Below are 16,312 nucleotides of genomic sequence, written 5' to 3'. Positions count from 1 at the left end.
ATCTCCCATTCAAATACTAACCAGTGCTAACCCTTCTTCCAAGATCAGATTAATTCTTGTGCCTTTGAGATGTTTAGACTTAGTGTTGAAAAGTAGCCAACTGCTGTTACTATTTGTATTAGTAAAAGTAAGTCACTTGTATATTATCTATTGCAGTATTGGCTGCTTTTGCACTAATTCCTCATTGATAAGAGAAACTTGAAAAGGTCCTGCAAAAATATCTAAATAACTAAATACCAAATAACTAAAACTAGTGACAAAGTAACTACAAACAAGAATTTCTGTGAATTGCCTGTAAGATGCTCTTTCAAGTAATTGTTCAAGAAAATGAAAAACTGTTGAAATAATTGCAAAAATAACTTGGAAGGTAACTAGTAATCACTAGTCAGAAACCTGTATCAGCTATTTAGTTAAGTACGCATGACAGAAACCTGGTCAAACCCAACAGATACATAATTCACCTATATTTCAATCACTGGTAGAATGAATATCCTTCTCAACATGCAGTTTTTTTTTTCATGTCAGGAGCAACCGGAGTTGCTTCTGGAGTGAGAGAATTGGCTGCCTGCAAGGACGTTGCCCAGAGGACGCCCGGATGTTTTGATGTTTTACCATCCTTGTGGGAGGCTTCTCTCATGTCCCTGCATGGAGCTGGAGTGGTAGAGGGAGTTCATCCGTGCTCTCCCCGGGTGGGATTTGAACCTGGCAGCCTTCAGGTCAGCAACCCAACCTTCAAGTCACAAGGCTTTTATCCCCTAGGCCATCGGAGGCATGCTTGTTGATGACTGGTAAAATACATTTTTATGGAGGGGAGGGAGGCATTACGAACTTGGCAATAATGTCACAATTGTGACTAAGGAGTATTCATGAATACAAAACAATTGCCTAGAATTCCTTATCCATAACTGTTTCATACTCATGATAACTACTATTATTTAGTCATGATTTTGACACTGTTGATATGATACCCAACCTAATGGGCTTCAATTGCATAGGGAGAAGGGGAATCATTTTGTCAATAACCAGAGTGTGAATGAATGATGTTTTTGTGGGCCTGGGGGATGGATGAGCCAAGAGAAGTCACTTAGTAAAATACATGATACATTAGCTGATATATGATTCTGGCCTTTATTATTCATTAAAAAGGTAAAGGTTTTCCCCTGACGTTAAGTCCAGTCGTGACTGACTCTGGGGGTTGGTGCACATCTCCATTTCTAAGCCGAAGAGCTGGCGTTGTCCGTAGACACCTCCAAGGTCATGTGGCCGGCATGACTGCATGGAGCGCCGTTACCTTCCCGCCGGAGCGGTACCTATTGATCTACTCACATTTGCATGTTTTCAAACTGCTAGGTTGGCAGGAGCTGGGGTTAACAGCGGGTGCTCATTCCGCTACCAGGATTTGAACCTGAGACCTTTCGGTCTGCAAATTCAGCAGCTCAGCGCTTTAACACATTGCGCCACCACCAGGGGCCCTATTTTTTCATTACACCAGTAAAATAATTTTTGTGTTATTATATTAGATTTGAAATATGACATTGTTGTGCAGTTGCTACTCCAAAAAGTAGCCAATACCTGTTAAAGATGATACTTTAACACACTAACAACCTCTTCACACTGACTGCTGGAATCGCCATGAATCATGGCAAATCCGGCGACTGCTGTTGGAGGCCTGGGAAACGCATCAACCCACGCCCTGCATCGCCCGGCTTACTGGCTGGGAAATCCCATAAGGCAAAGTGTTGACCATCCAGCTTCCCCATTGATCCAAGGCAACATGGAAAGCCTCCTGTGTTGCTGTCATGATGGCATCCTCCACTTCACTGCCCCTTTAAGCATGGAGACCCGCCGGAAGTAGTAGTACATTGGGTAGTGGGAGCTGGCAGGCTCCTTGCTTAAAGGGGCGGCCAAGTGGAGGATGCCTCCCATTCTTCCCCCATCTAATGAGGTTGAAAGAGTGAATCACATATTTATCAGTGGCAACAAGGATTGAAGATACTAAACACTGGAAAATGTGCACAATAAAACAGTTGAACCTGTGATACCAAAGAATTTGTTTTGCCACCCCAACTATCAAAAACAAGTGAGGGAGAAACAAATAAGAAATGAGAAAGACAAACCAAAGCTTGTCTGATTGTTCAAGTAAAATCCTGACTTAAGCCACGAACTATGATGAATACAAATCATGGTTTAGCATGGCATATGAATGTGCCCATTATTGGGTACTGAGGACTTAATCTGATGCTCACTGGATGCATTTTGTTTTCTTGTTAAAACAAAATGGCAGAAACAGGTTGGAAGGGACTCTCACTGGGCATGCCATATGAGAGAAAGAGACACTTATTTTATTTAATCCTGGTTTGGCAATTTAGACAATGGACAATTGGCCTCAGTTTGGGGGGGGGGGGGAACTAGGCTTGTGCATTTGGGCTTTACCTCAAGTCGTTTCAATCCAGATTTCAGGGGACCCACATATTCATTTTCATGCACCTCCTGAAAATGGGCGAGCAGCTGAAAGGACATTTTTGGCGCTCAGCTGGAAAATGTGGTTAGATCCAGCACATTGATGGCAATGGGGAGGGGGGCTTCACGGGCTCCTCTTCATATCATTTTTAGGGCTATCAGGATGAAAATGGACACATTTGGAGAACACATCTACAACTGCTGGCCCAAGTTTCATAACATTTGGGTCATCTCCTGATTTTTAGAAAATTTTAATATTTTACAAATAAAATCTCCTTTTAAAAAACACCAAAAACGTTTCTAGAAATAAAATCTTCTTTAAAAATATTCCCAAAAAATTCCCAAAAAAGGTATCCCTCACTGGCCCCACCCTGTAATGTCCCCAGGAGCAGCAGCAGGGCACCATTCTTTCCTGCCAATGTCAAACATGCACTTCCACATCACACAGCTCACTATTACACTTTCTTTACTAATAAAAAAGCATTTGCATTTCTTGTTCTCACAACATACTGGAAGAGGCCAGCAGCCCATCATCCACATGCAAGTGAACAAGCAAGCAAGCAGCATGTCCCATTAGAAAAACATTCCTGTATGATCCACTGTATGAGCCCTGGTGGCGAAGTGTGTTAAAGCACTGAGCTGCTGAACTTGCAGACCGAAAGGTTCTGCAAGTTCAAACCCCGGGAGCGGAGTGAGCGCCCGCTGTTAGCTCCAGCTTTTGCCAACCTAGCAGTTCGAAAACATGCCAATGTGAGTAGATCAATGGGTACTTCTCCGGCAGGAAGGTAATGGCACTCCATGCAGTCATGCCAGCCGCATGACCTTGGAAGTGTCTACGGACAACGCCGGCTCTTCGGCTTAGAAATGGAGATGAGCACCAACCCCCAGAGTCAGACATGACTGGACTTAAGGTCAGGGGAAACCTTTACCTTTACCTTATGATCCAGAAAGTATTAGGTATTGGTTGTAAGTTTAGTTAGGAAGGTAGGTAGTTTTTCTGAGAATGAGGCTTTGCTGTTTGCTGGCATTCCTATAATTATTAATAACAACAATCTTTTAAAAGTACTTTCTGAAAAAGAGAAGAGAGGAAAGATAAGAGAAAAAGCTAAAGGCTTTAGTAAAGGCTAAAGGGCGACTTAAAGCTCAAAGCCACCCTAAAAGAAAAGCACACACACCCACAAGTCCCCAAATTCTGCATACCTACCCACCTGCACTTTCCAACTCCCAGTCTCACTAAATAAAGAATCGATAAAATAAAGGAAAATAAAAAAAGATTCAATGTTAGAGAGAGGCCAAGGCCAAAGGTTCAGAAAATAGCTTCTTTGAGCCCAGGAAGTCTGGATTTGGTTAAAACTCCCAAGGTTCCCCAGCTGTGCACTATACCAACCTATTTCCAACGTATAGCAACCCTGAATGATACTGAATGATGGGGAGTGGACTTGGAATATTTGGAAAGAAAGTGTGGCCGACTGGAACATTGACTAGAACTCTACGCTATAACATTTTGTGGGAAATTTCAGCTGTATATCACAGAATAACAAACAACTGATGATGCTTCCTTGGCTCTGAGTCCCGCTCCCCTCCTCTCTGCAATAATTTGCAATTTGCAGTAGATGAAAAACTCTAATCGGTTCTTGTTCTTTTACCGAGAAAGTGCTGGTCTCTCTGGATATTTAGTTACTGACTGAGGAACCGAAGCTCACAGAGGCTTAATTATAGATAAGTTGTTTCATGGGCAGAAATGTCAAAGCAATGATTTACCATTTCTTCCCAGTTGCTACGGTATTAGTTTGCAGCAATTATATTCATGCAAGCTATTACTCATCGAATGTGAAATGGATAAACCACAATTTGTTCATTCATTTTAAAATGTTCCCTAGATTCCAGGTCTCAAACAACATAATGTGTGCAAATTTATTAAAAATAAAACCAGCTATTTATATCCAAGAGTTGCCTTTGGATGGGAAACAATTGCTAATTAAAAAAAATATTGAGAAAGGAAAAGGAGTTTTTTTATTATTTGGAACTGATCTGGAAATTTGAAGTGCAATACTTAGTGGATCCCTGCTGAGTATAATGATATTTTAGATGAAGATGGATCATCATCATTGTGTTATTCTTCATCTAAATGTCACCTTTCCCCTATTACTTAGGTAACATTTGTAGATGGATATTTTCAAATCTCATGGAGCTGGCAGAATATATTACTGTACTGTTGGTAGAGTGCTGAAACACCTGGTGATGACAGAACTGTTGGCCATGATTACCTGATGGAGACTCCAACTTCATGATAAATATGCTTCTGAATTGAATAGCAGACCAGAACTTTCAATCTTCAGGCTTAATACAACTCACAATCTAGTCAACAGGTATCAGAAAGAGACATTTGCAAGGCAAAAAATTGTACAGTGGGTCCTTAGTATCCACTGGGGTTTGATTCCGGGAGCTCCCATGGATGTCAAAATACATGGATGCTCAGGTCCAATTATATACATGTGCATAAGGTAAAGGTAAAGGTTTCCCCTGATGTTAAGTCCAGTCATGTCTGACTCTGGGGGTTGGTGCTCATCTCCATTTCTAAGCCGAAGAGCTGGCATTGTCCATAGACACCTCCAAGGTCATGTGGCCGGCATGACTGCATGGAGCGCCGTTACCTTCCCGCTGGAGCGGTACCTATTGATCTACTCACATTGGCATGTTTTCAAACTGCTAGGTTGACAGTAGCTGGAGCTAACAGTGGTTGCTCACGCCTCTCCCGGGGTTTGAACCTGGGACCTTTCAGTCTGCAAGTTCAGCAGCTCAGTGCTTTAACACACTTCACCACCGGGGCTCCTACATGTGCATACCTTGTATAAAATGGCAAAATCAAGGTTGGCTTTTTGGATGATTTAAAACATATTTTCGAGTTGTGGATGGCTGAATCTGTAAAGTTCATGAATACAGAGGGCTGACTGCATACCTAGTGAGGCTAAGAATGGAGGAATCTCAATTAGAGTGATTATTTCAAGTGCATTTAAACTGTTCTATGATAACTATGTTTTTTGATATAGCATTACTGCAATTGCAGTGGGTGTGAAAAACATGTGAGCACTGATGGATCAAGGTGTTTGTTGCAAAACTTTGTATTATCCCCTAGTCTTTATCTTGCATCTTTTCTATTAGCCTCATTATCTTATATCCATTTGCCTGGAGCGGGCAAGAATATCCTCCTTTGAAATGATATGTATACTTTTAAAAAATAATTATGCCATACTTACCGTGAGCATTGAAGTCTTGGATGAAAAACCTCTTCTTTAAAATCAGATTAAGAGTGTTCTAAAGGATGCTCTTACGGCATAGTTTCAGGCTAAAATAAAAAGAACACAGTTGGAACTAACAGTAAATTACATTTAGTACAAAGATTTTTTTTTCAATAGTAGAGCTTCTTCTCTTTGCACATGCACTGCTCAAAAAGATATAGCTAAAACTGCTCTTTGGGATAAGAATGTCAGATTGTCCAGGTCTTTCCTTCAAAAGAATGAAAGGAGAGAAATCTGGAAAAACTGCAAGATTCCAAAAGCAGTTTGCTCTACATCTCTAGTTAAATTTTTTTCCTCCAATGAGTGCAATACAGTATATATTGTTCTTCTCATCTCCATCTTCATATAACTACATTTCAAATACTCTGGTTAGATGCGTGTGGTACCTAGTTACAACTAGGACTTCCAGTTCTCAGGCTGCTGGGTGGCATTTCAGGAAATTGCAATGCTTTTCTGGATTTCCAGAGAAGAAAACAAATTTCAGGTCAATTCATGTTGCAGAGAAGCCTAACTTTGTTGTGTGAGGTTGTTGTCAAGCTATGATAGCCCCCCCCCAAGATTTATAGTTCACCAAGGGCTTAGAAATAAACATATGATTCCCCCCCCTTTTTTTAAAAAAAGCAAGAGTTTAGGGGTTTACAGCAGCTGTGAACCCCTAAACTCTACCGTATCTTTTTATACATTTTATCTGTTTTTCATGCACAGTGGTCTCGCTGTTTGTACCACCTCTCAAAGGATACGGGGTGGAGCCAAGCGGCCACATGGCGCAAGCGGGTGGCTGCACATCTCGCCGCCAGTTTACCGATTGGTCCTGCCGCCTGCCTTGGGATATTTTGCCCACATCTATGGCAGGCAGCCTCAGAGTTTCTGAGGTTTGTTGGAAGCTATGAAAGTGGGGTTTATATATCTGTGGAAAGTCCAAGGTGGGAGAAAGACCTCTTGAGGCTAGTGTGAATATTGCAATTGGCCATCTTGATTAGCATTTAATGGCCTTGCAGCTTCAAAGCCTGGCTGCTTCCTCCCTGGGGTCATCCTTGGTTGGGGGGTGTTAGCTGGCCCTGATAGTTTCCTGTCTGGATTTCCCCTGTTTTCAGAATGTTGTTCTTTATTTAGGCTTTTCCTTAATCCCTCCTTATTATCCAACATTTTTGCTTATCCAATGCTTTTATTTTTCAGTGATTGGTTTTTTTTGGAGGGGGGTCGCCAAAATTCTGTTTGCCTACACTTGAAAATTGTCTTGGGCTGGCCCTGCCCATATGCATGGGGGTATTGTGATAATGATACAAAAGGTTTTCTAGGGTAGATTCTCTTTCACTCAGACCCAGCCCGCCCCCCCCCCCCGAATCAAAATCCCAGCCCCCCAAATCAAAATCCCAGCCCCCCCCCCCCAAATCAAAATCCTGGCTACAGGCCTGACTGAGATAATCCTTTAAAAGCAGGAAGGTTGGGCAAATCCCTCTGGACTTTTCCCAGGCCTGATAATTACAACAATCCATTGTATATGCAGAGATGGATGACTTCCTTGTCAGGCCAGATAAATCATCATCATCATCATCATCATCATCATCATCATCATCATCATCATTTAATTACTTATTAATCGCCCTCCATCCACAATGCTCTAGGTGATTTACAAGATAAAATTGTAAAGGATAAAAATACATACATAAAAATATTAATAAAATTAACATAGATTAAAAGCTCTAGTAAAGAGCCAGGTCTTGAGTGCTAGGGTAAAAGGCCCCAACTCACGCATGGCTCTCATATAGGGCGGCAAGGCATTCCATAAAGCATGGGCAGAAATAGAAAAAGCTCTGCGTCTGGTCCTTTCCAAGTGCACTTCTCTAGGACCCGGTACATAAAGTAAGTCTCGTTGGGATGGTCGTTGCGACCTCCGATAATGGGAGAAGGAGAGACGGTCCCTAAGGTACGATGGGCCCTGGCCGTAAAGAGTTCAAATCCAAACCTTTTTGTCTAGTTATATAGTTCAGTTGAAGCTGAAATATTGTTGCCTGCAGAAACAGAGGCTCAGAGTATAGGCAATTGTTAAAACTCTTTATTGACAGCCAACCTTTGATTGCCCAAAATCATCACCTGTTTCTGAAGCTCCCATCTTTGTTTGGAATGGAACTGAATCTTTGAACTCATCAGAAACCCATCAACATATTTTTACCAGGGCATCTGTGCAGCTGATGGTCCTTTACTCTGACCAATCCCAGGCTTCCATTCTCTCTCTCAGCCAATCCTGGTACATATCCTAGACAGCCTTTTTATGGCCAATCGGGGGAGGGAATGGGAAGTTTGAATAACTAGCTGTCAGAACTATTTAAGACCTCTTGTATTTCTTTCTATGTTTATGTTTGTACATTTTGAAGCAAATTGTTGTATTTGCATCCTTTTTGGAGAAACCATAATAAACCTCTGTGGCTTGCCTTCAACTTGGTGAGTTGGTTTCTCTGTTCTGGCCTATCTGGTTTAGCATATGCCCGCCAAGTATGGATCCTCTTATCCATGGTCTAGTTATCCACTATAAAGTGGTTTCAAATAAGGGCAGCCAAAGGTGCCTTTGTGCACATTGCAGTTGTTCAACCTCAGCATGCTGTAAAGCTAGAAGCCAAGGAAAAGAAGAAAACTGGAGACAGAGTCAATGAGCAAGCCCTAATAGGGTAGAGAACCAACACCAAACCTGAGTATAGACTTAAAAGGAGTTATCTAATATTCCAAACCCTATCCCCAAAGTAGATTCAGCACCTTAGATAGGTCCTTTTAAAGCTTTCCAAAACCATTAGGAGATTCACATTACTCCCATGTGAGCTGGGTGTCACTGCCTTGTGCCACTGGGAACCACAAACTTGACTCATAAGCCTGTTGTTCTAGGAGTCCTGGTTGCAATGGCAGCATCACGGGGTCTGGAAAACATTATGTGTGACTGAAGGTCAGACTGAGATGAATGCAATGCCTAGAAGAATAGTGGCAACCACTGCAGCTAGTCACAAGTTCTGGACCACAGTTGCCATGCTATTCATTTAAGTGGATTTAAGCCATATTCTGGGACTGTTTCCTGGATTTTTCTTAACTCCACTCATTTTCACAATTAGACCTGCAAGCCTAAGTCCCATTTAGTAACCCAGTCAATCAGTGAACTTTACATATCTATTGACTCACCATTCAGAATTTGATTCTAGTTGGGACCAGGATTAGGCATCACTCTTGGAGAGATTTATCATTTCTCAGAAATCTTCTTTCACTGTGTGAGAGAACTTATTCTGATCTCCCTGCACATCCAAAAGCAAATGCATGGCCATTTATTTAGTTGTTAGTGAATATTATTACTCGTATTTAGTTCTGTCTTTGCACTTTTCAAAAAGAAAAGGAAACTTTGATGTCACATAAGACTGTCTCAAGTAGTTCATTAGGCGTCCCTTTTTGACAATCTCTTGTGTTTCTTGCAGAATTTTAATCTCAATAGTGTTTTTTTAAAAAAAAGACTGTGCCACAAAAGTATTTTGTTACAGTCGTTTATCATCTTTTGCCTTGAGCAAAGGCTATATGATTATCTTTTTTCTTGCGTTACAGTGTAAATTTTTTATAATCCTGATATCTTTAGGCTTTTGGGACTTTTGCAATGAATAGCTGAATATGAAACATATTATAGGAAATGCATTGTTGTTTCTTTAAAATGTATCCTTTAGAAGTCACACCCCCTTAAATGTGATATTTACTTTCAATTGTTTCTTTTCTGGTTTCTAGTGCCATCTAGACATTTGTATTAAAAAATGGAAGTCCACTCCCATAATTTCATGCCCATGCTTCCTCGCTTTGTGATACAAATAAGTATCACATCATACATTACCCTGAAGCTAGTCAAGCATATCCTGCCCACCATGATGCTATGAATACAGTACCTATAGGATAAAAGAGTACTTGCACATCATAGATATCAGACATGTCCAAAAAATCGTTTTGAATTGTATATCGGATTTATTGATATGCATTCCGAGACGTTGTCTCACAGCGCAACCAGCAATGTAATTCGAACCATTGTTGGCCCATTCTCTAATTGTCTCTTAATGTTTTGTTAATTTTTTCCCTGCCCCAAATTTTTTAAAATATATATTTTTAAAATGTTTTTTTAATTGTTTCTGCAACCTACCTTGAATGGGAGCTTAGTGCAGCCTAACATGGCTGCCGCTCCCCGGCGAATCAGAAGCTTCGACGATGGACACAAAAGTGGGGGCTAGGGTCCTCTGCGTCCATATGGAAGATTGCCATAAAAGCCCATTGTGTAGCCCAGGTGAGCCATTCTGGGCTGGGCTTTGTGTGGAGAGGGTGGTGGTCTGCAAATGGAGAGCAAGCAAGCCTCTTGAGAGAGAGAGAGGGTGAAGGGGCCCAGTCTGGCTGTTCCCACAGAGGGGTTTGGAGAAAGGGTTAGGGGTTTGTTGCTGGTTCTTTCTCTTAGCAAGGGAATTTCTATTTTTCAAAGTATCTTTGCACTCCTTGCCAGGGCATTGCTTGGCGTGGTGGTCGCTGGTCCATTTCTAATTGAAGGCATCGGGTTGAGGCTTGTGGGATTACATAGCCAGAGACACCATTGATTTCCAGTGTCCTTCTTGTTTACAAATATATCAAGGGAATTTCTAGTTTTCAAATATCTTTGCACAACTTGCAAGGGTATTGCAAATTTGATGAGGATAGCTCAAGAAATGAGGGCGGGGGAGCGCTGTAAAAGTCCCCCCCCCCAGTTCCTTTTTTTTTTTGTTGATTGCGCATGCGTGTCCGCCATTTTAGAAACATGTAGAATCATTACGAATTTTCGGAAATATACAAAATTTCTGGGTGAAAAAATCGGAAATACTTTCTATATCGAAGCACCAGTGTCTCCTACTTTAGAAACGAGAATTTAAACATTTTTTCATCGATCGGACATGCCTAATAGATATTTAGCAAGCATATGTTCATTGCAACCACATTTATGCTTTTAAGTTATGTGGGGAATATTATATCCCTCCAGTTGTTGAATAACTATTCCTCATCCTTGATTATGATGGGACTTGTGGAGGGCCCCATGATTCCCACACATGTGAAGTAAGGCTAACCTTGAAACTTCTTACACGTGTGCTTAAAAATGTAATGGCTGGAATAACTCTAATCTGATGACCTTATCACATGGATGAATTTCTCTGCTTCTTGGTTCTGCCAGCATGCTGCCAGCATAGAGTCTGCTGGAGCCCATCAAATGATGCAGGGCTACTTCCAGCAGGGCTCCATTGGGCTTCATGCCAGCAGTGTACTGGCAGTGCCAAGGAGAGAAGCCTAGAGGAGTCGGGTGTACAATGAAGCTGCGGACAGAATGGAAACATCGTGGGATGGGATCCCATGACCACCGATGGTAAGGGGACAAAGCCTTATGCTATTCCATGGTTTCCCCTGCTGCCACCCCCCCTCTTTTCAAACTCCATGTGATGTCCTGAATATTATGTCATGGGAGTAGATAGATGAGTTGGCCTGCAAAACAGCAACTCCAGAAAATTGAGAGAATTTCCATTTTTTAATTAGAGGAGCTTCTAGTCACATGGAGAAATTTCAAACAGTCAATGGATTAAGATTTAAGACACTTTCAACCTAAATCAGCAGCACATAACGCTTCTACACACACACACATATTTAAAATCCTTGCTATCATCTCTCTTTTTTGTTTAGAGATTCTGGGAGTTGTAATCTAGCAAATGTTAGCTTTTCTGAGCTGTAGTCTAAACTGATGCCTTGACCTCATGTACACTGACTATTTAATGCAGTATGAAATGAGCTTCAGACTTTAGCAGCTAAACAACGCATACTGCAAAAGCACAATGCAGTGTACTTTAAGGACTTTAAACTAGGGGGTCCTCTAACTTCTTAAACAAAGGGTAAGTTCATGGTCCCTCAGACTGTTGAGGGCCAGAATATAATTTGAAAAAAAGAGAATGAATTCCTATGCACACAGCACATATCTTACTTGAAGTGCCAAAAATTGAAAGAACAATACAATATTTAAAATGAAGAACAATTTTAACCAACATAAACTCACCAGTATTTCAATAGGAAGTGTGGGCCTGCTTTTGGCTAATGAGAGAGTCAAGTTAATTAGGATTGTTGTTGATGATTGCCTTCAAGTTGTTTCAGATTTAGGGCAACCCTAAGCATAAGTTTAGGGCAGAGCCAAGCTAATGACCCTAGAGAGCCATATCTGACCCACAGGCTTTAATTTGGGAACCCTTGGTTTAAACCAACACAAGGAAAGTAAGGGAAAAGTCTGAAAGAAAGTCCTCAATTAGCATCAGTGTGTTCCAATGTAAAGCATGTCATTGAGTGAAATCAGCTCCGCAGAATGAGAATCTTGCCATTTGTTTACATGTAATGAAAAGTGCCATCATGCCCTTCAACTTAGGAAGCAAAATGCCTTGGTCTAATAATAATAACAACAACAACAACAACAACAACAACCCTACTGGGATCTGCGCGCATCATCCGAAAATACATCACACAGTCCTAGACACTTGGGAAGTGTTCGACTTGTGATTTTGTGATATGAACTCCAGCATGTCTATCTTGTTTGGTGTGTCATACAATAAAATAATAACAATAATAATAATAACCGCACTACAAACTAGAGTTGACAGCTGGCACAACAAAACATTGCATGGAAAGTTCCTTGACAAAATTGAAGGAAAAGCTGATAAGGAGAAGACCTGGCTATGGCTCACAAATGGGACCCTGAAGAAGGAGACAGAAGGCCTGATCCTTGCAGCCCAGGAGCAAGCCATCAGGACAAATGCAATTAAGGCCAAGATCGAAAAATCAGCTGATGACCCAAAATACAGACTCTGCAAGAAAACCGATGAAACCATTGATCATATCCTCAGCTGCTGTAAGAAAATCGCACAGACAGACTACAAACAGAGGCACAACTATGTGGCCCAAATGATTCATTGGAACGTATGCCTCAAGTACCACCTCCCAGCAGCAAAAAACTGGTGGAATCACAAACCTGCAAAAGTATTGGAAAATGAGCATGCAAAGATACTGTGGGACTTCTGAATCCAGACTGACAAAGTTCTGGAACTCAACACACCAGACATCACAGTTGTGGAAAAGAAAAAGGTTTGGATCATTGATGTTGCCATCCCAGGTGACAGTCGCATTGACGAAAAACAACAGGAAAAACTCAGCCGCTATCAGGACCTCAAGATTGAACTTCAAAGACTCTGGCAGAAACCAGTGCAGTGGTGATGGACACACTAGGTGCCGTGCCAAAAGATCTCAGCCAGCATTTGGAAACAATAGACATTGACAAAATTACGATCTGCCAACTGCAAAAGGCCACCCTACTGGGATCTGCACGCATCATTCGAAAATACATCACACAGTCCTAGACACTTGGGAAGTGTTAGACTTGTGATTTTGTGAAACGAAATCCAGCATATCTATCTTGTTTGCTGTGTCATAATAAAATAATAATAATAATAATAATAATAATAATAATAATAATAATAATAATACTTTATTTTTCTATCCCACCACCATCTCCCCGGAGAGATTCGGGGCGGCTAACATAGGGGTACAGCCCAAAACAGAGAAAAAGTATAAACAGTTTGAAACACATGGCAAAAATGAAGAACAAAGATACAACAGTCAAATAAAAAGATCAATTAAAAACATTGCATATAATAAGTCATAAATAACCAAGCAAATGAAGTAATAATACAGACACAGTTGATCACTATGGGTAAAAGGGGGGTCAGGCCTAAGAAGATACATGATTTCAAGGCCTTTAAATAAAATGCATGGACAGTGACAGAGCATTGGCTGGAATAATGTGGGATAGGGTAAACAGGAAGGGAAACAAAGTGCTAGAAGGCAAAGTGTTAGAGATACACACTGAAAGAGTCATGTCTTCAGCTGCTTGATGAAGGCAGACAGGATTGGGGCCAATCTAATTCCCTACGGAGGGAATTCCAAAGCCGGGGGGCGGCGGTCTAGTCCTGGCTCATAAATATTTCTTGCTTTTGAACTAGTTGATCCAAATTAATATGTTTTGTTTGTGCTTGAAACATAGTCTTCCTATTGACTATGTTGTTAAAAGGAGAATTGTCCATAGGACTGTCTCAAATCATTTTGCAGTCTGAGCCAGTGGACCAGGTGGCAATCCACTCATCCAATCCACCTGCAGAGCAGCAACTAAATTAATTTGAAACATGAAAGTGTCTTCCATTACACAACATGCTGGTTTAGGACACATTAAAAAACCACATGACACAAATAGTTCTGTCCTCCCATATTTTTAGCCACTCTCTCTGCACCACCATCTGACACAGCTGCCTCCCTCTGCCCAAGCTAAGGGCCAGCTCTTATTTATGCTCAGTGAAAAGTAATGGAGAAAATACCACAAGAAAGGGAAGCTATGGGGTGCTTTGGCATCAATTGGACTTTCTAATATAGGCAATGAGCAACTACTGAATACTTCAGTGACAAGTTTACAAATTACAAAATCAGTGTGCTGTCCTACTTGGCTTTCCTATCCCTTGCTTATTTCCTGGTTTCTGTTCTTGGGAGGAATGTTCCATTGGCTCCTGTTTTGGGGGTGGAGCTTGGGACTCCCCTGTAGGTTTGTATGAGTTGGTTCAGCCTGTGAGCTAGGCTCTAGAGCAGGGGTCCACAAACTTTTTTAACAGGGGGCCAGTTCACGGTCCCTCAGACCATTGGAGGGCCGGATTATAGTTTTTTTAAAAAAAAGCTATGAACAAATTCCTATGCGTACTGCACACATCTTATTTTGAAGTAAAAACAAAAACAAAAAAGGAACAAATACAGTCTAAATGTTAATAATAATAATAATCATCATCATCATCAAAATAATAAAGAGGGTTGGAAGAGACCCCTTGGGACATCTACTCCAACCCCCTTTTGGTTTTGTGCATCACATCATAATCAAAGCACCCCTGACAGATAGCCACCCAATAACAACAACAACAACAACACCATAATAAACATGGTTGGAAGAGACCCCTTGGGCCATAGAGTCCAACCCCTTTCTCCCTTTGTGAACCAAAACATAAAGCACCCCTGACCAACAACAACAACAACAACAATAATAATACACTAAAAATCAGGGTTGGAAGAAATTGCTAGCCTTCAAGAAAAATGAATCCACGACAGGGCTGCAAAGGAGGGAGTCTGTGTGGCAAGATAAAACGGGAGCCCTCTACCTTTTACCACAGGCATGCCTCTATTGTTGTTTCGCCTCCTCCATTGCAGGAAGGCGCATACCAGGTGAGGGAGGAGGAGGAGAAGGAGTGTGCGAGGTGAGCGAGGAGGCAGGAAAGGCACGCATCTTTCCCTCCTCTCTCGTTCTGTGCAAGCCTTCCTCAGCGGTAGCGAGGAGGAAAGGAGGAAAGGCCCATGCCTTTTCCTCGCCCCGTGAGGCCCTTCCTCGACAGCGGGAAAGGTGCGTGCGTGACGAGGAAATGGCGTGCGCCTTTCTCACTTCTCTCACCCCACGCGCACCTTTCCCACTGCCTTCCTTGACGGCGGCAGCGGGAAAGCTGCCCGCGAGGTGAGGGAGGAAAGTCACATGCCTTTTCCTCGCCTCGTGCAGCTCTTCCTCGGCGGCAGCAGCGGGAAAGGTGAGTGCAGGGCGAGGAAAAGCCATGCACCTTTCCTCCCTCACCCTGCGCTCACCTTTCCCGCTGCCTCCCTCAGCAGCGGCAGCGGGAAAGCGCCCCACGCAGCGGGGGAGGAATGCCTTTTCCTCCTCCCGTGCAGCCCTTCCTCGATGGTGGGAAAGCTGCCCCTGGGGTGAGGGAGGAAAGCTGCACACCTTTTCCTCGCCCCGTGCGGCCCTTCCTCAGCAGCGGCAGTGGGAAAAGTGCCTGTGAGGCGATGGAGATAAGAAAGGCATGTGCCTTTTCCTCCTTCTCCACACTACACGCACCTTTCTTGGCGGAGGAGGAAGGAGCCACCACCGCGGGGGCCGGATAAATGGCTCCGATGGGCCGGATGTGGCCCGCGGGCCGTACTTTGGGGACTCCTGCTCTAGAGGCTTTTCCCCTCCTTTGGGATTCCAGAGAAAAACCTCTTAGAGATAGGTCTTAGAATTTGGTCTGGGTTCTTTGACCTGGCAAATTCAAACAGGCAACATAAATCACGTACTTACCTTATAGTCACATCATAGCTTTAGGTATTTACCTCAAAGATAGCAAAGCTTATAGTTCACCTCGTACTTACCACCTTAGCTTATGTAATTACCTCATAGCCTCATACTTACCATTACAGATAGAGCTCATCATAGCCACGTACTTACCTTACAGTTTACCTCATAGCCTTGTACTTACCTTACAGTTTACCTCATAGCCTTGTACTTACCTTACAGTTTACCTCATAGCCTTGTACTTACCTATAGCTTACATAGTATACCTCATAGTAAAGTATTTACCTCAAAGATAGCAAAGCTTATAGTTCACCTTGTACTTACCACCATAGCTTTATGTACTTACCTTATGTACTTACCTTATGTA

The sequence above is a fragment of the Anolis carolinensis genome, chromosome 3, assembly GCF_035594765.1.
Source record: "Anolis carolinensis isolate JA03-04 chromosome 3, rAnoCar3.1.pri, whole genome shotgun sequence".
Lineage (NCBI taxonomy): Eukaryota > Metazoa > Chordata > Lepidosauria > Squamata > Dactyloidae > Anolis > Anolis carolinensis.
The sequence above is the reverse complement of the archived record's forward strand: the minus strand, read 5'-3'. Positions refer to the sequence as shown.